Genomic DNA, 22,956 nt, shown 5'->3' with positions numbered 1-22,956 from the left:
ACCTGGGGAGCAGGTCCTTTTGTATGGCCCTCACTTCACACTTGAAGCCTGTTCTCTCCCTCTTTAATTCTTTGTAGTTTTGGCTGGATAACCCTTACTTCAGTTGTTCCATACAGAATATGGGGCGGGGGAGTAGTGCTGCTGTTACTTTTGCTGGGGTTTGCCACTATTATTTTTGCTGCTCTTCTCTAGTGTGATCCACCACTTTCTGGCACGCAAACCCCAGAGCCAGAATTTCAGCTGTAGTTGTGCCTTTGCTGAACATGGCTGGAGAATCACTTGTCCAGGTCTTACTGGCTATGCTGCTGTTTATCTGAGCCAGCGTGGCAGTCCCCTTGCATAGTCCCCTGCTATGTAATGCGAAAGTACAGTTTCACTGCATCTAGGCAAGGCAAAGGCAGTCGGGAACTTGGGGAGGCAAGTGCAAGGGGCACTCCCTGATTGTATCCCCATTTCTCTCTGTGTCCGTTTCTACATGGCAGGGGAAGAGGAGGTTTGAAAAGCATTTCCCTTTGCAAGCCATAGGGTCCCGAAAGCCCCCCAGCGAGCACAGCCCCAGCACAGTTGCCTGCACCAAACAAAGGGCTGCAATGGCTGCGGCTGTAAACAATGTTCGGAGGCAGCAGAGCCTGCTTGCATTTGACAGACAAAACCTTAATAGACTAAGCACGCAGCGTGGGTTGACACAGCTGCCACTCTCTCGCTGTCTCTCTGCTCTCCACAAAAATGCACAGTTTGTGCTTTGCTGCCCAGGGCCTTGGCTGAGCCGCCCCAGAGCAAAGGGTCGAGGTTTAACCTGCCCCTCTCCACCTCCCCTCACTGCCCAGGGGCAGGGCTTGCCCTCCCCAGTTAACACTGATCATCAGCACTGGTTCGACACCACTGGTACACAGCCAGGCTTCACAGATGGCCGTGGAGTGGAGATTTCAATACAAGAAACAGTTGAAACAACAAAAACCCTGCCGAGGCTGATTCAGCTCGTGAGCCTGCATCCCATTAAGCAAGTCATTTTTTCCAGTTTTTCAGTGCAGGAACCGTGTAGTCGGGTACGGCTGGCCACACTGAATCACCTCTTCCAGCCAGGCTGCTGGCAGCCGACTTACTCCAAACTGGACCAAAGTTGCTCCTTCTACACTAGGAAACAAGGCCTTGTGACAAGGACTTCCAGCCAATTTTATGCTGAAGCCACACTGGCAGTCCAGCGTGTTACATCCACTAGCAGCCCTCTCAAGAGCGTGCTACTGCATTTTGAGAGGGATTCTGGCCAATGGAGACCTGCCCAATGCAAAAAGGAGGGAGTTTTTTAACGTCCCCAGCTGGCACCTCCCAACATCTCGCAGGCACCGCGCATGGTCTGAAAAACAACGGAGGTGGCTGTGATGCTTTGTGGGGTACGAGGGACAGCACAGCTCCTGAGGAGCTGAAAGGAGGCAGACACCAGCTGCGGCTCTTGCACACAGATCGTAACAATCCAGAGCCAGGGCAGACAAATTAAAACCACCTTTCCCTCCTTTGTATCATGTCCTGGACTTACTCACACTGTCTTGCAGACAACTTCACACAAATCTTGTCCCTTTGAGACATCCTAACTCAGACTACTAAAAAATTCTCAAAACCTGGTAAAACCTACAACTCTACAACCGTTTTTCTCCTTGATCACTGCTGGGTTTTTTGCTGTTCATGAAGTGATGCAGTCTCTAGACAGGATGTGGTTTGTGCCATTCTGCATGTCATCCACACAAGATGCTAGACTGAAACAGTCATCAGCTGGGAGATTTCAAGCAGGACTTCGGAAAAAAAAAAAAAAATTTTAAGGTGGGTAGATATCCCCAGGGACTCACAAAGATCCCATAGTAAATTGGGAATTAAATTGCCATCCAAAAGGATAGGTGATAGGAACTGAATGTAGCTGCATCTTTCAGGGGTTGGCTGCCTTTGAAAACACATCCTTTAATCATTTAGCTCAAGCCACAGTTGCTTTTAATTTAGCTTAGGAGGCTGTAACTCAAGGAACAGCTCATAATTACTACTGACATATATACTGCTTTCTAACATAAGACACACTGAATTGTGAGTTTTAGTAACAATAGGATAAATATTAACTGGCTAACCATTTTGCAATTGTTAAGCAAAGTCTAGAGATATGGGAGTTTGCTTAACAAAACAGTTCAGAGGAGTTTGCTGTAGTCCTGGATGTACTTTCAAGTAAAAGTCATAACCAGGTTGCGCTGGAATCACATGAAGATGACAATGGTAGAATTACCAAACTGTTTGAAGATTTGACCTCTGGAGCAGACTGATGAATGGCTTTGGATTGAAAATGAAGGCTCTTGTCCACTGTGCAAACACCTACTTGTTGGAAACATGAGGAGTCATGTAACTGATAACGCCAAATCTGATAGCGATCATGGAGCTGATCCAGAGACACAGACACATGCAGGATCCTTTCTGTGCTCTGACACAGTTTCAAATGTTGACCATAAAGCTTTGGATGACCCTTGGGTGTTTCACCAACTCCTAACCTTTAGAGAAGCACAAAACATCCTGCTCATTTTCATGGGGCTCAGCCTCTATACCTAGAGATTTCTGCTGCTTTTTTTTCTATTTTGTTTTACTTTTGACAGTCATCAAAAGAAGATACTTATTTAACAGTATGAAGCAATAAGCACCCATGTAATTAATGTTACAGGTATTTCTGTACTGCTTACAGGCAGAGTTTCCCCAAAAGCACCATCAACAGCCCGGTGCTGCACTCATGTACACATGTTCACTTGTCGTTGCCTTCCCTGGCAACTGTGCAGTACCCATGCCATGGCAAAAAATTGGCCTTAGCTCCTCATTAAACACTGTGTTCAGCTTCGTTTTGTTTTTGCCAGATTACAACGTTTTGAATTTGGATGAATGAGTATGGCATTACAGGATAGTGTCTGATCTAGATAATCTGAAGCCAAAACAGCACTAATCTTGCACCAAATCCATGTCAACACGCTTACTCACGTCTCCTGGGTTAGGCAATGAAGCACTTTCCCTTCAGCTTGAGGTTGGACCAAAAATACCAAAGAGACGCTGGCAGAAACTGTAATTATAAATGAAGACATCATGAAAGCAGCCTTGCATAAAACCAAGATCATGCTCCAGCCTTGAGGTGGCTGCTGTGTTAGAATTACTGAGTCAAACAAGTACAAAATTTATCAGTATCACTGGGAGACTTTACCTTTGTTTCATACCCCTACCACAAACCATTATAATGAAGCTATAAAGTGTTACAGTAAAATAAAACTTGGCAAGCCATACACATCCAGGATTTTTTACTTAAGGAAATTTAAAACTTGGTTTTACCAGTTTCCTGGTACAGGATAGGATGCTTTTAGCCCACATAAAAATGCACATTTTCATTAGCTGTGAACTACATAATATTTAAACACTGACATAAAAACTGAATCACCTCAGATATTTTTCTTCCTTTGGGCTAAGTATATATTTTGGAGACAGTCCATTGGCTATCCGGTAAACAGTATACTTCACAAAATGACCCGTTTCCTCCCCGTGTGGCCAGACCATTTAAAGGAGATGTTAATTCGCTTCCTGTAAGTAATGCTTGTAGAAGAATTTTCCACTGTGAAGCAGAAAAGGCCTTGCCTCTGTGTAAGCACTGCTCAGCAGTAACTAAAACATCCCTGTGTTATCAAAACTGTTTCCAGCACAAATCCAAAACATAGCCCCATACAAGCTACTGTGAAGAAAATAACTCCATCCCAGCTAAAACCAGCACAAGCAGCTCAAGAGCCAGCAAACAGCCCTGGATGTCTGTGCAAAACCTGCAGAGCAGAGCAAGTCAGGGAGAGCCCACACCGAAGCAGTGGAGATGGGAAAGCTGGAATGGCGGCGCCTGCCCAGCACCAGCTGGATAGATTTTGCGTGACAGGAGGCAGTAGGAAAAGTGTAATGAAAAGGTTAAGAGAATCACATTTTTTCTTAAAGCCCAAAGGCGCCAGACTATATAATTGCAGAGTACCTCCTATAGCAGCAGGCTTTGAGAGCTGAATCCCCAAAATATGCAGTCTCTGGTGCCCAGTGCTGTTACGCCAGGCAAACTCTCGCTCCTGCTGCCCTCTCCTCCTAGCAGTCCTCTCAAGTCCTGTTTACTCTGTGGGGCCATTTGCACCCATTAGTTTCTGCAGGGTTAGGTTCACATTAAAGAAACCCTGCCCCCCAAATCCTCCCAGCTTTCAAGTGTTACAATACTAACAAGCGAGGACTTCCAGCACAAGAGCAAAGGCTATGGTGTTAACAGCACTCTTTAAGAAGAAGAGAACCACCATAGTGGGTCAGACTGGATCAGACCAACAGTTAATCTAGCCTAAACCTGTTTCTGACACTGGCCAATACAGGACATCAAGGAAAGAGCAGGAGGAGAGGATGAAATCGGGAAGAATTCAGTGACAGGTTTCATCATTCCCTTGGAGATGTTGGAGAAGACCAGCACTGGACCACAGACAAAGGTACACGACAGAAGAATGCTATCTGTGGAGCTAGTAAAATCCTCTATTTTCACCTCACCTGTACCCAACACTCTTTTTGTCACAGAGAGCAAGGCACCTGCAGCTCAGTTTCCTTGTCTCTTTGAGGCATAACTTGCCTCAAAGCACCAGTGTGTTTGGGAGGTACCCAACCTACTGAGAATGCATTTCCACAGATTGCAAAAGTGCAAAATGCCTGACATACCAAATGTATCAGATTTAATACCTATAGCCTGTCTCTGCCAGAAAGGTACAAGAGGTCCAAAGCAGCCAGAAAACACTGAAACCCAGGTAAGCACTTGCACACCCTGGACTTCCAGGCATCCAAGAATCCCAACAAATGTGCAAAATGTCCAGCTTCCCCTCAGATAAAACTTGTAGGTGGAAGAAAGGACACATCTCCTGCTTAGAGCGGGGATGGAATCTTGTTATTAGACCTAACTGAAAAATGCCCAGCAGACATTGAACAATATGACTTCATAGCTCTCTTCCCATTTGTGGGAACATTTTGACAAAATGATTAAATGACCCAAGACTTCATGCCAATCTGAGGTACTGGGAAGAGTGATGAGCGGGTGCTATTGTGAGAAAGCTTAGCAGCACTGTGAAATCCAACAGTACTCCTGAACTGCAGATGGTATTCAACCAAGGACACCACACCTTGTCTTAAGACTCTTCAGAATGCTTTCTTCTGTCCCCAAGAATGCTCTTTGTCTGCCATGGCAGTTAGTTTTCTTCCATGAGCTGATCTCATGCAAGCTGTAGCCTCACTGGGGATTGTGGTGTAGTCAAACATGATGAAGAACAGCCACAGCAATCTCTCATCGTGATCTTACTGGCATTTGGGTGAAGATCTCCATACCAGTTCAGCTAGTGGCTGATGGGTATACTAAAAAGTAACACAGCTTCCAGAGTCACTGATGTGAGAAGGAGCTGGTAGGTACTTTTACAACATTTTGAAGAGATGAATGCTGACTATTAAAGTCAAACTTTTCTGAAGAAACATAATGTAAATAAAGATAAGCGGTCCTATAATAAAAGACAAGAAAGCAGCAGTCTTAAAAACTACTTGTATTCAACTGTAGCCACTGTTAACATCAGAGCTCTTTTGCAGCTTTGTTGTCTCAAACCCAGAGAGGTAAACAGTATGTTGTGCTATAGCTGTTTGTTCTTTAGGACAAGCATGGGATATTATATTTTCATTTAAAGATATAATCTTCAATGCTTATGAGGTGTTACTTACTTACAAGGAGAAAGCATCCATAGTAAAGCAAGCCATATGTTACAAATAATAAATAAAGGAAATAAAGCTGAAGTGTTAGCAAAGACTTGCATTACTACAAGGACTTAAATCTTGAAGTCATTTCTGAAAGACTCTTAGAAGCATGCATACAGACAAATGCATCTGATAATTCAGGAATCCTATTCTTGGACTGTTTCATTAGATTTGGCTCCTAACCCCTCTGCACTGCCTTTTCCAAGTATAATTTTTTCTATGTAAAGTATTTTCTGAGCAGCGTCCTTCTAGATTTCTTTAAAAATAAGCTTGAAATAACCATTCAAAGCCTCTGAAAGATGTATGCTTTTGGAGATAATCCAGGTTTTTGGTCATCACAGGAGCAGTTATAGTCAAAAGAAAATAAAAACAGAGCCTATCAATGTCTGATTAAGGTAAGAATTAATCAACCTCACATTCACTGCACAGATGAGTTTTATCATTTCTTTCATTTGGACCATTGTTGCCTAGCTTATTCACTCATATTGCCTTCTGGAAGAAGACTGATCTGGAATATTTTTACAAAAATCCAGTGTTTACACAGCACTTCTTGATACGGTCTTTGAACCCACAGAATCCAGCTGGATCTCTGCTGTCTGCGACATTTGCCATGCGTAGTTTTAGAGACTAACATCAATAAAAGTAACCTGCAGTTCTCAGCATCTCGCATGGCCCTAGCTGAGTTGAAGGGCTTTGTCAGCTGGCATAGCTTCAAAGCACTGTTAGAACAACTTCATACCAAAACAAGCTAATTACCACGGTCTGCATCCAAGATGGGCTCTCATATATTATTATATTGCCAAGGAAAAAACTGTGGCATCCCTAAAGATCTGAAGAAATTCCCAAACTAATCACTGTTGTATACACCCAGTTACATAGCAGAACATTAAAACACCATGATATTACAAAGCTGAAAAAAAACAGTTTAAAAAAAGAAAACCACTAAATATCTAACATTATGAAAATTCATTATAAGGGATCAAAAGCAGCTTTAAATTTGACGCCACTTCACTGTCCTCCCACACGCCCACCAAGCACGAGCAGCCCCTTCACTGCCAGCCATTGTCCCAGACCCCACCCACCAACATTTTTATATGCCCATCTTGAAACAGCCTCCTGTTGCATCAGATGCAAAAGCTACACTACCAACCACGCAGAAATCACAGCCCTCCCTATTGTAGTCTACATCCCTCCAGAAGAAATGGCAGCAAGAGCTGGAGAGCCTCGTCTACCTGCACCACTTGCCATTGACTGCCACATCTCTTGTCTTCCCGCCCCCTTACTCTTCACCAAGTAAGGCTCACGAAGCACACTGCAAGAGACACGTTTCCCAAAAATACATAGGCTCCACAGTAGTTACAAACACATCTCATGTAGCGCACTTTCAGATGAGGGAAGCAATAGGAAGGCATAGCTCAGATTATTTGTGAAAAATTATGAACTTCCAGATCAGAGCTTTCTATTTGTTCTTAAACTTCAACCCAGAACTGCGTCTCTCTCTGGATCACATTTCTATTTGTTTTTCTTGGTAGTAACTGATACCTACTTATAGGCTGACTTTAGTATTCAGTAAGAACACCACATTTATGTTTTTCACCAGAAAAAACCCCACCGTTCACAAAGACTCGGTTTAACCAATCTGATTGATAGCTGTGAAGCATTTCAATGATTTTAAGACTGCCTCATACTGCTAGCCACGTCTTGAAGCCAAAGCCAATGTTGCTTCCACAGAGGATGGGAGTGTAAGACTGGAGAACCCTCTGCGATCATTTACCTTGATTTCCCCAGGCCACAGGACTTGCTTCACAGTTTCAGTTTGAAGGTTCAAACTTGCATGTCTGTTTATCTCTAACACTTAAATTGTAACTAGGTTTTACAGCAGATGCCCCCACTCTGAGGATGGGGGGAATCAGAAGGTCCAGGCTGGCTTGGTAAGCTATCTAAAGGCTCTCCGTGGATAGCTTTACATTTAAAACAACACAAACATCACTGGATCTCTCTCACCTGCTCTCTGAGCAAAAAGGAGTGTCTGATCCTGACATTTGGGTAGTTTTATAATGGGCAAAGAGACCTTATGGTTGAGGTTCCACCCTCATGGTCAAATATCTTACACGAAAGGGCGCTGCTGGGGGGACAGCTAATAGGATCCCTGGCCAAGTTCATAAGGCATTTTGTATTCTTTGCATGTGGAGATCAAGGGTCTCATGCTCTGCAACTCCCTTTGTCCCACGGCCAAGGCTTTGCTGAGGGAACATAATGCCAGCTATAGCTATCAAATGTGGTATTTGCCCCAAGATAGTTCCCTTTAGAGAGAGTTATTTGCCACAGCACATGGCAAACAGCACTGGGGGAAGACGAAATCTCTCCCATTTATTCTGACTTCAGCCCTGAGCATCCACAATCAAGAATCAAACTGGAGTTGGCAGTTTGGCTGATGACACATAGCTCTAGTCAAAGCACATCGGTTCTCTGCAGGGCTATTAAAAAAAATCCTATACAAACAGAATTAAAAAAACCCCACCACCATGTCTAACCAGCAAACAAATCAGACAGGAATTGGGTTTCCTCACCAGGGCACAGACATCTGTCATCAGAAAATACCAACTTCTTAATCAGCTATTTGACCATGCAGAGTTTTTTATTTCAGTGGAGAGAAAAGATTCAGGACATTTTCAAGTCTCCCGGTGCGTTTCTGTAAGAAGCAGGACATCCTGCCTGCTTTGTATTTCTGTTTCCCTTTGTTTGCTTCAGGTTACAAAGATTAGCATTGCCAGTAGATTATTTGCAATGCTGACTAAAGATGATCACTGTAGGGACACTGAGAGAAAAAGGATCCTCTGCAGCTGTCAACAGCCATAACATAACCACTCTGGAGTTATTACAACTTTCAGCATAAGTAGAGCGCAGCAGGAACACTGCTCGTTCTAACAGACCATGTCCATGGGTAATTATTTATAAAATATGTGGTAGTTCAAGCAGGGGACTGAAGACTCCACGAATTCATCGACTGTTGTTGAAAATTATCTCACCAACTCTTAAGTCTTCTGCATTTGAGCAGAGACAAACGTTACTACAAAGGACTTATTCTAATGAAATTATTTATGCAACTGTCTTATTTTATGGCCTTTAACTTTGATAAAATTAATACATACACAATTTTAATCTGTGGAATCCAGGCTCATAAATCCAATGGGATCCACTCATTGAGAGCAAAGAGGAAGTTTAAAATTTACATTAATAAGCAGATGATGAAGCAGCAGTGCTCTAGGCCCCAACCACGCTATGTGGGAAGAAATATGGAAATCCACTGTTCTTGCCCTTGGATTGCCTCTAAATGTCTCTGTCTTCCTCTGTTCAGTAACTTTTCTATCCAGATTTACTCCCAAGTGAAATAGATCTAAGTACACCTCCTATTAAAACGAGGCAGGAGTGAAACTGATAAAAATTTCTCTCCTTTTTTTAAAAAAATATTTTCAGGTCACCCATCAAAGCAATAAAGTAACTCTGTGAGAATTTAATTTTACTTTAAAACTTAAAATCAGTGAGCGGACTTATTTACTAGGAACATGCAAAGTCCTGTTTCCCTGCATGCTAAAGGAACGCAGTAGCAGCAGTTGGGTTCTTTGCACCAATTTTCTTCCTGGGATTTACCAATTAACCCCAGAGCTTCTCTCTTTTTTTGGGGAAAGTTAATTCAAATTGAGGAATACTACAATTTTGAAGTGAAATAGTTATTTTGGATGAATGCTACAGAGACTGCTGTTCTAGAGCAAAAATGCCTTTGGAAATACATTAAGCTAATCCACAATAAAAAAAACACTCAACCTAGAATATGTTTATAAAACAAGTTAATCAGAAATAGTTTTAGTGGGACGGCCATTCCAGAATAACTCTTTGAACTCCTGCTACAGCTGTGATTACTTTTCTGCCCCCTCTCTCTTTTCTCTGTTGCTCTGTCTCCTTCAAGCATACATAATGCATGCATAAACAAATCCTTTCCGCCAATATGCCCCGATTTTCACGTGGTGATGTGTGTTAGGTAGGGGGATCAACTGCTGCTTTGTACAGGACTTAACTGTTTCTGCCAACCTTCTTAATGGGCAATGCCATCCAACCCAGCAGGGTTTCTCTGGAGCCCCAGTAGTAGCAGTGTCCCAGCTTTAACAGAAGGAAACAGAGATATCAGAAACTCAATTTAGATAAAGTGACACAACAAATTGACGTCAAACAGGATTAGCACCTTTGTATCTTGGTTCCTTGGTAAATACTTTAAATCAGCAAGTTACTTGCCTTGATTCCTGTCCCTCTGAAGATATGAATTCATTTTTGCTTTCAAATCAACTTTCATGAGAGATATTGAAGCACTTGGGGATAATTCATGATGAAATTAATTTAACACAGTGTAAATCCTGAACAGTAGCATACGTACGTACCAGAATACAGAATGAGGACCCTAACATTAATCTGCTAGTATCTGAAAGCACCAGCAACACCAAACCCTAGCTTAGCGCATCTTAAGATCGGACACATCCAGCTGGACAGACAGCACACAGTTGACTAAGAACTTCCATACAACCAGCCTTAGAAAAGTTGAGCGCTGAAGCCATGGAGCCAGGTCATCTTGCAGAGGCTGGAGAGAAAAATGCTGCCCAGACTTGATGACCCAGAACTGTCCGGGGGGAGGCTGGTAGTGCTACAGACACACAGATTTCTTCTTGCTTTTTCAATTTCATTCACAAGGTTAAGGATGCTTGTTGCTCATATTTACTACAGGAATATTGTCCAAGCACTCCCTACCCAAGTGGTGAAACATTATTCTGTGCATCCCAATTCATCCTTATGAGGAAGAAGCTGGAACAAGTTTCTTATGTAAGGAACTTCCATTGCTACTGTCTTTCACAGAAAATGGGGCAAATTTATTTTTGCTTTTAAAAACAAACAAACAAACAAACAAAAAACCAAACAAACAGAAAAAAAACCACAACCCCAGCCTAAAAACAAAGCAATACCAAAATGAAAAATTTGCTTTGAGTCATCTAAAGCACACCAGGTAATCCCCAGAATTTCCTTGATTAGAGAGTATAATCATGGATTTGCATACAGACACACAAAAGGGACCCAAGCTAGGAAGAAACACTCCCTCTTGAACGAATACCAACTCTTGATGCATGTCATATGAACTGTGAGATACAAATGGCTCTCGAAAGACTGTGGGCCCATCTGCAAGTTATTTACCCTGCGGAGGGAGTGACTTGCAGCAGCATTTGTTCTTTTGCTGGGGAGAAGGACAACTCACAGTACAACCATGTAATAACCCTGCGTTATAATCCTTCAAAACAAACCCCCCAAAACCCCACCGAACTAGGACTTGCAATGAAAATGCCTTAATCTCACCTGTGCACGCCAGAGCAGGCTGGGGTGCAGGCAGGACACTGCTGAGTTACAACATGGTGCCATGGTGGGGTAAGGCTTGCTGCTGGGAGGAACTCTCAATGCTCCAGCTGCTTTCACATTGCAAATACATCACCAGAGCCCAAGGAAAGTGCTGGACAATGGGATATTAATTTACATCCTGACATGCTGCAGCCAAGCAAGGGACTAGGAGGGCAATGAAAGCAACCAGAAGGAAGAGTTGCTCAAGGATGACTTGGAGATGTTAAGACTTGAAAGTCCGGAGGGAGCCTCGCCACCAAGCGGCTGTCTGCACAGGGAATGCACCCGAGGAGAAACTGAGAAAGCCTGGGAGTTAACAAGCTACAGGGGTAAGGCAGAGAACTGAAACAAACCGCCTCCAACAGAACTTGGTCAGCCCAGCTAAAGCTCAGAGGAAGCTAAGTTTTAGCTTTAGACTAAGATTTACACTGCTTTTTCTCCCACGTTTCTGAGTCTACAGAAAGCTTACCCCATTGCACTGTGTTATTTCTTCATAAAGTGATTGATACAGTTTAGCTTGTCTGAAAGCAGGGAAGAAGACCAGTCTAGTTAATTCAAACAACAGCGAATGCTCAGGCAAGACCACATCACATCAGCATTTCTCTGTTCAACGCACTTATAAAACACGGGAAAGTCACGTTGACTTTAACAGCCACATGCATTTCTCTTGGTTGTAGCTGTATCAGGTTGCTACATGCCACAGGAGAGTGAGGTAGGAGGCAATGTGATGCTTGGTGTCACATTGTACTGCAGTTCAAAGGAAGTCAGCTTCTGTACAGGAGAAAGCAATTAGCTGGGAACAATGGGTAATGGCAGTCTGGGGTGGGAGCACTGGGCTGGATCCAGCCGTGGCTGGGAGGGCTGACTGAGTAGGCTAATGGTTGGCTAACTAGGACAGGAAAAACTAACTGCCTTATTTCATAGTTTTACCTCTCACGGTGTCTAAATAATAGGTCTACTCATTTAAGTTTTCTGCTTAAACACAGTTAAAATTAGAAAAAAACCCAACAATTGAAACAGCTACCAGAAGAAAACACAGTGAATGAATCAGAGTTGCTAGAGGATATTCGCAGGCACCAATATAACCGGACGCAAAGGCAACTGCAAGAGCAGTAATCTCAAAATAGCAAAGTTTTACAGGACATGATGCTCTAGGGCTCACTTACACTGCTGACACCTCTCACTAAAGCACAGCTGCTGGGGTTACAGTAGAGATTTACCTGCAACATCATCAGGTCTTACCACAGACTGAGTGTATACTGTGTTGAACGTCATGTTGTCCTGATGAACTGGAGTGCTATCTTACCTGAACTAACCAGCACAGAACTGGTCAAGGTATGCCTGACATACTTAACTGCCAGACTTTACATCTGCTGACTTACCAGAATACTAGTCTTTTTATTTCTTTTGCCTGTCCAGACGTGTTACAAGTGACTTGCTGCATTTCATACCACTCCAGATGGGGCTGTAACAGCAAAAGAAGGAACTTAGTAATACCTGGGACCAAAGACTACTCTGTAATCTCAGTGCAATGCTCCTGATTTGATATATTTTCTAAAAAGATCGCTCACAATGGAGAAATCAGAGATCAAGCGATTTCCCTTTTCTTTCCATTTCTAAAGAGCTTCACGTGACTTCATCCCACAATGACAGTCTGTACTTAGTAACTGCCGCCTTGAAGTATGTCATTATCTACAAGATGGATTCAGTGCCACAGTGAGGGAGGCATCGCTAACCCTATTTTACAGAAAGGGAAAACAAAGCACAGAGTCACAAGGTCTTTTCCCCAAGGCCATCTACTGAAACCAGTGAGGATTCTCCTGGCAAGAGTGGAGCTCCAAGCACATGCTGAGTCCCAAAGACAACAAAGGAAAAGACATGCTGCCAACCCTCCACGCAAAATGGATAACTCCCTTAAAAAATTTTTGTCAGAAAACCTCACCACCACAGATTACCCCTGAAGATGCCCCCACTGCAGATATTTGCAGTAGGCAGGACCACCGCTCTTGGATGGAGGTCGGTGCCGGCATGGGGCTCCTGAGCAGGCTCTGTTACACCAGCAGGGCTTGCAGCACAAGGCTCACTTTAAAGCGCGGATCAAATGCAAGCCGTGATTGTTCCTGCAGCACTGAGCGGGAAACCTCACTCCAGTGACTGGAAACAAGATGTTAAAGCAGAAATTTCAAAACCTGTTGCCACAGGAGAGGCCTCCGATGTGTAGCCCTTCAAGCTGGGATATTATTAGGGGGCTGTGAAACACTTGTCAAGGATTAGTCTTTGTTAGAGAAGCTCGCAAGCAACATCTATAGGAAAACAGTTGCTGTAAACTTTACAAGTCCAGCTGTACACAGAAGCTATATGTATAAACACATAAACAGTACGTCCAAAACCAGTTCATTTTGACTGGAGGATGTTGGGCACCTCCAGTGGCAGATCTGAGGAAACCTCTGTTAAAGCAAATGGTTCTGCTGTGAAGGCAGGAGCTGGAAGGCGGCATTTGTCCATGAGCCATATCCAAGCCCCTCCCAGTCCAAGCCAGGCAGAAGTATACCGCTTCTCAGTAGGTGAGTGTCCAGAGAGGACTGGTGCTGTATTGGTTTAAAGCCACTCCTTCAGCTACACTGGTGCAAAGTTGTTTGCAGGTCAACCCTCAGAAAAGATACTTCTAAAGTGCAGTTTCACCTGAAGAGCCAGGAAAGGGGGATTTACAGCACCATGCTCCTCTCACTTGGAAGATGGTACTCCTAATCCCTGAAGCTCTGCTGCCTTATTCCTATTATCAGAGCTGCCAGGGAGCCCTCGGGGTACAGCCTGCAACTACACCTCCACACCAGCTCCCCCAACTGCACCCAGGTCTTTTCGAGCTCCTTTAGACCCTTACAACTTCTGTTCCTAGCAGGCACAGCCTTGACAGGAGCACACCTCCTGGCAGTGTCCATGAGGAGCGGACTGCCCAGCTCCCGACAGCCAGCTGTTCCTCATCTAAATCTCTACAGGACTCATATTGCTTCTGAGAGGGGTTGATCTTCATCAGCAGTTTGCAGGGAGGATTGTCAGCCGACAGCTAGTTTTCCGAGGGCGGTTCTCCCAACCCTGGCGCAGAGGTCACATTGGGAATGGAAAGACACGTGCATGGAACTGAAGCCTGTTCACGTCAGCTGAGGTTTGGACCGTGGAAATGCGCTCAGGTGGCAAAACATAATCAGCTTCAAGTGTCTGCGTGACACTGTGCAGTCAGAAGCTGGCACAGGAGCGTCGCTCCTGCCTGATGCTTGTTGGTGAGCCACCTCAGGTGCACCACTGAGGGATGAGGAGATCTCTGCAGGCATGCTTTGGTCCCCCGGGCAGTTCCCTGGAGAGAAGTGAATTCATCCAAACTGTATCTGCAAAGGCTCCGCTCCCAGGATTTCTTCTCATCTCAAACATCTGAATAACTAACTGTGTCAAACACTTACATGCAAGATGATCAGCAACACAAGCACTTCTTTCTGATGTCAAGGTCATCTGAAGCCACACAAGTTACATCGGTTAGCTAGAAAGCTTGCTGGTCATGTTTGCGTGGGGAAAAAAAGAAGCAAGAATGAGGATGCATTCTGGGAAGGATTACTGAACTGGCAGAGAAGAAAGTGCAATTTAGTGCTAAAAATAATGGTAACACAAAGAGATTCTTGGAGAGATTCTCCAGTTATGCCGATAGGCACTGGAGAGGAATCAGAGAGACAGATTCCTACAGGAGCAAAGCATGCCGACTGCTGAACACTTTATGTAAATCGATCCTATGGGCACAAACGCAGCTACTAAATGCTAATCGTTTGCAAAAATGCAAGCTAGAGCTCTCTAAGGCCCACAGGCTGACTACAACCTGTCCAGGACTTACTCACTGTGCCACATAGCCACTAGCACAGTGGGTTCACAAACTGGACTTGTGCTGGTGGTCTCAGTGGAGAAGTGACAGGCTAAGGACACCTGCACTGTCTGATGTGCTTCAGGAGAACGTTTCCACGCAGCGTCTCCTCAAACACGGGGATATTTACAGCTGCTACCCACATCTCTGTGGGCTTCCCCTGAGGGTGGAGGAGTGAAGACAGGAACTTCAGTGGAAACACAAGTGGGACTTTCTGTGATTAGTAACACTCTTAGTCCAAAAGCAAGCATAAACCTGGACAGAAGTCTCCTCTTGGACCACCAGCTATCACCAGCAGCTCTCTGCGCTGTTCTCTTTTCCAGCTCCCAATTCATGGGCTGAATTCACACCCTAACTGGGTAATTTTTTTGTCCTTCACAAAATGCATCTCTGAGTCTGGTGGCTCCTCGCTCTAAGGGAGAAGGTTCTTCCTTTCGTCAGCCTCTGTACAACCATTTCCAGGGTTCAGAGGCCACTGTTTCTCCTAAGCTCTAAACAGAAATGAAAACACAGACAAACTGCCATTTGACCAGTTACGCAAAACAAAACCTCCTTCAGTGAGGTATGATTTGTGGATTAAAGTTTTTTCCCTTGAGCTCAATGCAACCTAAAAATCTCTTCCGGCAGCTTATCACAATTTAGCTAACCCCAATCCTTAAAAGACTTCTCTATCTCAGCACACCAAGGAAGGTCTTTGTCAGGGACTTTCCAAAAGCCCTCGGCAAACCTGCTGCACACAGGGTACAGCACAGGCTTCTGAATTTCACAAAACATGTGAGATGCCAGAGTGAAAACTGGGGGGGGTTGGATGTCAGGAACAGGGCAAGCCTGGGCATTACTTCACTTTGAAACCTTTTGCCAGTCATCTGGAAACTCATCATGTTGTTTCAGGAGCATGGAAAACAGGGGGCTTCAGTTGGAGCACACTGCTCCTCATGTCCAGGCCTTATGTGGTCCTGGAGAGGTGGCAGCAGCTCCCTTGGGTAGACTGGAACTGGTCAGTGAAACAAAAATGACAGAAAAAAACCTCATAAAATCCCTCCTGATTTCCAGCTTCTTCTACACAGACTACGCTTCTTTCACCCTCCGAGACATGCATGAACACGAGACTAAAACGTGTGCAGTCCAAGGGATTAATCAAAGGATACCATGAATTTGTTGGGAGAAAGCAGACTACATGCCTGCAGTAATGAAGGACATAAAGAGATTGCTATTAAACGCTGTCACAGGCTTCTTTGGTAATTTTTGTCTATTTGTAATAGCTCTCTGTTGTAGCCCTCTTAAAAACCAGAAAAGACTATCATGATGTAATCTTACCACAAACAAGACCACACTTATGAAAATACCTGAAAGCCTGGACAGGCAAACAGAATATTTCCATGATATTCATCTAAAGAGCAAGATAAACTCCACAACCAGCAGAAAATGCAGTCATGTTAACTTATTTGCAATGGAGCTACATCTTGCTAAACAACCCCAAATTAGCTGCTGCCTGGAGCTTGAGCTCTATGAATATATATCTATGCCTCCTTGAAAAAGTAGAACATCACATACAAGTACTTACTGGCACACACAGAGTTAACTGTGCACTGCCCTCTTAAACAGAACTGGTTTTGAGATGTATTTGTTTAAACAAGTTAACAGAAATGTCAGAGGCCATTTCACCGGCTGCACATGACGACAGCCGCCTTCCGCCTCTATCAGCAGAGAACAATTACACACCGGGAAACAAGGGCTTACTAACGTTGAGTCCGAGCGGGAAAATCTGTCCAGAAAATACATGCAAATGAAAGAAAGAAAAGACAGACTTTGCATTCTGTCTTCCTCCTCTCTTCCCTCAAATAACACGAGCAAAGCAGAGACTGCCTCTCCTACTCTGGCTTGAAGAGCCCCATAGAAGAATTTGGCACATCGACAGCCTCATCTGTTCCCACAACTCCCGCATGGGTATTGGTAGTAAATTGGATGTCTGGATAAATCCTAGCTAAGGTTAACGACTTCTGGTTATCTCAGGGCAGAAAACTGTTTTCCAGGAGTATCAGGAAACAGCATGTCCTTCCAAAGATGGGCTTGTGCGTAAAGCGCAAGAGCTCTTGGATCTACTCCAAGATGAGAAGCTCTGGACTTTCTATTACCGCACGGACAAACCATGCTGGTGTTTCCCTCCAACCGCAAGTCTGACTGCAGGGGACGCGGGAGGCTACCTTCCTTCACCTTTGTAAAGGACTCAGGGCCAAAGGGCTTGTTAAGTTGAGCATGATAAGGGCCTGCAGAGAATTCCATTTTATTTGACTGTAAGAGCCATCTCTTCACTGTTTAACTGTAAATGCTCACTAATAGCTGTGCACATACAGGAATTTATCAGCACCAAAACCAACTGGCAAGATCAACTGTGAAACACCAAGTTGTCTCCTGTGTACACCCCTCCTCGCTGCCTCTCCCCTTTTCCACACCAGAGGTGACTTTTGCAAAACTTCCCCAATGTCCGGAGGATCACCCGTATTTCCTCCCCGGTGTTGCATTCCCACACCGACACACTCCATCGGTTTTCCCTGCCTACAGGCAGCAGAGTAGCCACAGTGCCGGCACCGGCAGGGCCACGCTGCACTGTACCTGGACTTCAGCCAGCGGCAGAGGGGAGAGAGCTCTCGCCTGTGCCCCCCACGTTAGACCTGGCCCAGCAGGCACCGGCAGTGCTGTGTACAAGGCGCTGTTTGAAGCTGAATTTAAGGTCAGTCCCAATAAATGACATGGCAGCAGCCAAATCACAGCACCCAAAAAGATGTTGATGCTTTTTTCTTGAATGTGGATCATGAAAAAAAGTTGCACCTGAATCAGGCACAGCTGACAGCTCTCCCTGGCCAAAGCCCTGCAGTCATGCCTGCAGCACTACATGTGACAGAGCCCTGGTCTGACAGCCGGGGCACTAATTTGGTACAAACGGAAACCGTAAAGGAAAACAAGGTTATGCCCTACTTTGCTTTGGAGTTGATTTCCACTTACGAAACTTGCTTGATTTCCACTTGTGACCATGACACAGTGCAAGGCTTCAATGCCAGTGCCTCTGCTTTGCCATCATTTCCCAGAGGGATCTGTTGCCTGTTGGAGAGGCTCTGCAGCACCCCTCCATATTTCAAATGGACAAGCCATTCTGAAACCGCCACCAACTTCCTAACACTCTCTAGTTTTTAAGAGCAAGACTTACTCAAAACAAATTAACAAAAGAAACACCACTTCTGAAATTTCTGATTACACGTTTAACTCTTTATTTTCAGGAGAGGATAAAAACCAGGTGAGATGCAATGAGTTATTCTGGTATAATACCATTTCATTTCTTTCAAAAGACTTAACCATAAATAACTGAATACTCCCACCTCTTCCAGGAACACCAGTCCTGCTCTGCCTTCCTCTCCCTCAAGCAAAGATGTCACGCATAGGTCCCTCCTAAAGACAGGAGACTTCAGCTATTTCTCATCGAGGAAAGTACAGGGTTCTACCAAGTCAGAAAAGCTACAGAATTCAATGGAAGTCTCAGCTTCATTTTGCAAACAGACCTTCATTTGCAAACAGTTTATGTTGTGGCATTTCTAGATGCGCACTATAAAACATAGCCCTGATGTGCACAAACAGCCCTGGAGTAACAGCCTGCGAAGGCAGCGCTGCACGGTCCTCGATGGTTCGGCGCTCGGTGCGCAGCTGGGCCTCCCGGAATGGGGGTCCTCTCCTCCCTACCTGGGTAACACGCAAGAATGGCATTCATCCGACTCGCACATTTCACTTTGGGTTCTTCCATTGTGCTAAAATGGTCACGCAATAAGACATTATCTACCTTACCCACTTAATTCTCCCCCAAGGACCTGCTCTGCTTTTAACACCCTCTCCCCGGTCTCACCTCCCTCACTGGGCTGTTGCGCCAATTAATTAGTTAATGTTTGCAAGGCGCTTTGAAGATGAAGAGTGCTAAGTACTCAGCATTAAGCATGATTATTATAAAAATACTACAGGCTCTGGCAATACACTTCAGGCAGGCGAGTATTACACTGAAGTCGCTTTATCCTTTTGCCTCAGAACTACCATCACCCACAGCATGTTTCAGTTACCCAGAAGCACATGGCATGTCTTGTCTTATAGCTTAATTATAAAACAAGTTCTAGTCAATTCCATGCTGTGCAGCAGAGCAAAAAGGCCAGCCGTCATTCACTCTGCACAAAACGCACCACTGTGACAGACCAAATAGCAAACTCTGCCTCCTGCCAGAGCAAACGATTTCCATAACATCCCCAAATGCGGTGATGGTTAAGCGAGGGATCCCCCTGCGGCAAACAGCCGGGCTGCAGCGGGATTGTGGCAGATGATAAAGAGACCAAAAATAGTCAGGAGAGACAAGTTACAGGAAAATTCAAGAACAGAAAGTGCCGCAGCAAGAGCCAGAAGTGAGGGAGAGCAGCCTGACTCTGGGCTCCAGCTGATGAGCTCCAGCAGAGCTGACTGCAGCCCCGCAAAGACGCGTTACCCTCCTTAGCCACCTCCCTGGTCCCTCCTGGAGAATACCGCTCCTGGGTCTGCATCTGGGTCAGCTCAGTTCCCAGTTCAGCAGTCAACTGCCACCCAAGACAGGTTTGCACTAAGATGCTGGACTGGGAACTGAAGTCCCCAGGATGTGGACGCATGTCCCCTGCCGCCCCGAGAAGCCCGAGGGATGGCTCGAGGTGACACTGTGCAGCTGCAGCCACTTGCTCTGCCTGCGGCCCCGGGAAGCGGCGCTGAGCAGGAGGGCACATGTGCTGGACGCTGCCGCTGCGCACCGGGCTGCAGGAGCGACGAGCACTCTTTCTGGCGGGACTCTTCCTGGCGGCACGAGACCTGGGCGAGGCTGAAGAATGCCAAGAGCCCTCTGCCTTCCAGATCCACACCTTGCTATTTTATATATCAAAAATACAAAACCACGCAGTTTGGGATTTCCTCGGTAATCAGGGAATCCCATTCAAACATTTTTCTTCTCCCTGCCCGTGCAAGACCGTTGCCTGTTGGTGTTTTGTAGTCAATCCCTCTTTTCTATGTATTTTCTTTAAACTTAACTCTCCTAAAAATACTACAGTTGCTATTCTTTACGTACAGCATATGCTCCAGAAGGAAACAAGGTGCTAATCAAGCCAGTAAATAGGTACGTCTGTTACCCCATCTATACTGAAATGAGCTAGGAAGCTTGTTTTTCAGAACCGTGATCCTACCGAGGTCCCTGAGCACCAGCCACCTTGCAGCAGAGGCTCGCACTGGAAGCCTGCTGAATTAATGACAGGACAAGCAAGGGGAAATTTATTAACAAATGAATTCCTGCTATTACAAACCACTTCCACTGCACTACCAGGGCTTTTAAAGGTTCATGGCAGGATAAGCCATCTCCTTTCATTCCCAAGAGTGCAATTGAAGGCTCGATTTCCATGAGTGCTGAGCTCTTACTGCAGCTCCCATTAGCTGTGGCAGAAGCTGTGAGCGTTTAGTTCTTCTGAGACACAACAGTTTCAGGAGGGGGGCTAAGCACTCCTGCTCCAACTGAAGGCTCAAAATGCATCCATCCAGTAAGCTTCCACTCCTGCTGTGAGGGGCAAGTGTGAGTACACACTCGGGGAAGCCTGTTACGCATTGTGTCCGTGGGCTTTGAGCATGGGGCTGCCCGGAGCAGGGATGGGAATAGGCTGCGCCTGCCAAGAAAGGTTCGACTCCAGCTCTTGCCCTCGTACCTGCAGTTAAAGGCAGCCAGGAGTGGGGAGAGCATGCCAGGTCTGGGGTACTTTGGGACATGTCTGATCACAGCCTTAGCCTGCACCAATCCAGAAGATGACCGGAGCAACAAGCTGATGTGCTCATGAAGGGCTGGACCTCCTGAAGCTCTACAGTAGAAGCAATTTCAGCCCTAAATTTAACTGGCAAGAGAAAGATTTGGTAGGCATCTGCCCTCAGTTAGAAAGTGCTTTAGAAAGACAGCAGATTCTTCGAAGTAATTCTCCCGCATCACCTACAGTTCCTCCTTCTTATCCAAATGCGGTATTAGCAACCCAGTTATTGATGCTCCCCAGGGATTTAGTTATTTGCAAGAAATCACTGTTTGCTGCAGCCAGCAGACAGTGCTGGGTAAGGTCTTCTGGGATCAGACTGCAGGCTCCTTTATGGCTTGACATTAGAAGGAAATTGCATGAAAATCTGTCGTCTTGTACATGATCAGATAAATGCAGGTGTCAAGCACAAAGTTGAAAGCTCTTCAGTGAAGAAGGGGTAGTGGTTTTGGGTTTAGTTTTGGTTTTTTTTTTTTTCAAATGCTGATATGAACTATTAAGTCAAAACCAAATCATGAAGCACTTATTCAATCTCTAGTGTCTGCCAGACTCATACAGGCTCCTGTGGGAAGTCTGTCTGAACAAAACTATTTTCAGCGATCCACCTGGGGGGGGGGGGGGGGGGAGAAAGGGAAAAAAAAAAAGAAAAGAAAAAAAAAAAGAAATAAAGAGGATTTTGTTTCAGTATAATCTAGTCCCACCACGTAATGCTGACTGATCTGTGATAAAATTTCCAGAGCTCAGCAGGTGTTTGGGGAGCGACTGCAGCCACCCATTCAACACAACAATACACAACCACAAGAGAAAGATCCGAAACAGAGGTCAAAGGAAAAAGAGTGTAGGAAGTTAGGTGTGAAGATGAATGATGAAACTAGATGAAACTTGTGCCAAACATGATTTACAGTAGAGAAATGCAATTCTCTTTCCAGGTGAGGGCAAGTCGATTGGTCCCTGTTACAGGGTACTTCTCCGTCACACTGATAATCACAGATCTATGCATATTCAGGTACACTGGGACTACAGGTTGAACACCCCAGGGTTTCCAGGCCAGAACGGAGCTCACAGCACACATTGTCCACTTACTTGTTCCACATTGTTACTACTGCATTCAGCAAAGGAAAGAGATTTTATTCCTTCTCTTCCAGAGCTCCTATTGTCACAGAGAAGCTGAAAATCAACAATGGAGTGATGACAAATTAAAGCAGAACCAATTCTTTGCTGTTTATGTAGGCCAAACACTGATGACACAGGAGAAAGTTTCAGCTTGCTGTTGATACTCAAAAGCCAAAGTCCCCACAACCCAGACCTTTTGGCTGTCAGATGTTTCAGAATGAGGTACTAAATGTAGTCATGACCCTAAATATACCCCGTGTACTGTTTGCATAGAGTAAAACACTATGAGTGGATCATCTAGACAGATTTATTTCAGTGTTGGTGTCATGTGTAGGCTAAACAATATATGCTTATGCAAAACTGCTACACTGCTATAAAGGCTGCTATACTGCAGAAACTTAAGTTCAGAGTTAACTATACCAAAATAGGAATTAAAGCAGCAAGGTTGCTAAGGTCTAACAAGTGCAGACTAAATGACATTAAGGAGATAACATGGGCTCAAGTTACCAGAGAGGAAAAAGGCTGGATAAAGAGTCCCTGCGTGTCGCTGGCTTCCCCCTCGGAAAATAAAGCAAGCATCGTTTTGCACAACTCCCTCCTGACTCTTCTGGAGAGTGCTTCGCGATACGCAAGCAGAAAGGCTTGTGCAGCCGCGGGCAGGAGGCACACCCCCACATTCCTAATGCGGGGAGCCAGCCTCCCTTCCTCCGTGGGGGGACGATTGGACCAAATTAAAAACTAAACATTTCCCAGCAAGACTTTCACATACCAGGAACTTCTTGGTCAAAGGAGCAGCACATTAACCTTGAAGTTTTTCCCACAGAAGCTGGGGATCATGGATTTATGAAAGTTAGGTCCTTTTACTTTCTGTGCAAG

The 22,956-nt window shown here is 45.0% G+C and overlaps 1 long non-coding RNA gene across 1 annotated transcript in view; it reads right to left on the bottom strand.

Moving 5' to 3' along the window:
* Nucleotides 1-22,956, bottom strand: part of LOC128150621 (uncharacterized) — a 39,749-nt gene that overhangs the window by 5,771 nt on the left and 11,022 nt on the right. The window contains exon 2 of the long non-coding RNA XR_008238124.1: nt 2,994-3,076. This is a non-coding gene — a long non-coding RNA (uncharacterized LOC128150621). The remainder of the gene's footprint in view (nt 1-2,993; nt 3,077-22,956) is intronic.

This window comes from Harpia harpyja, chromosome 14 (genome assembly GCF_026419915.1).
Source record: "Harpia harpyja isolate bHarHar1 chromosome 14, bHarHar1 primary haplotype, whole genome shotgun sequence".
NCBI lineage: Eukaryota > Metazoa > Chordata > Aves > Accipitriformes > Accipitridae > Harpia > Harpia harpyja.
This window is presented reverse-complemented; position numbering and strand designations above follow the sequence as displayed.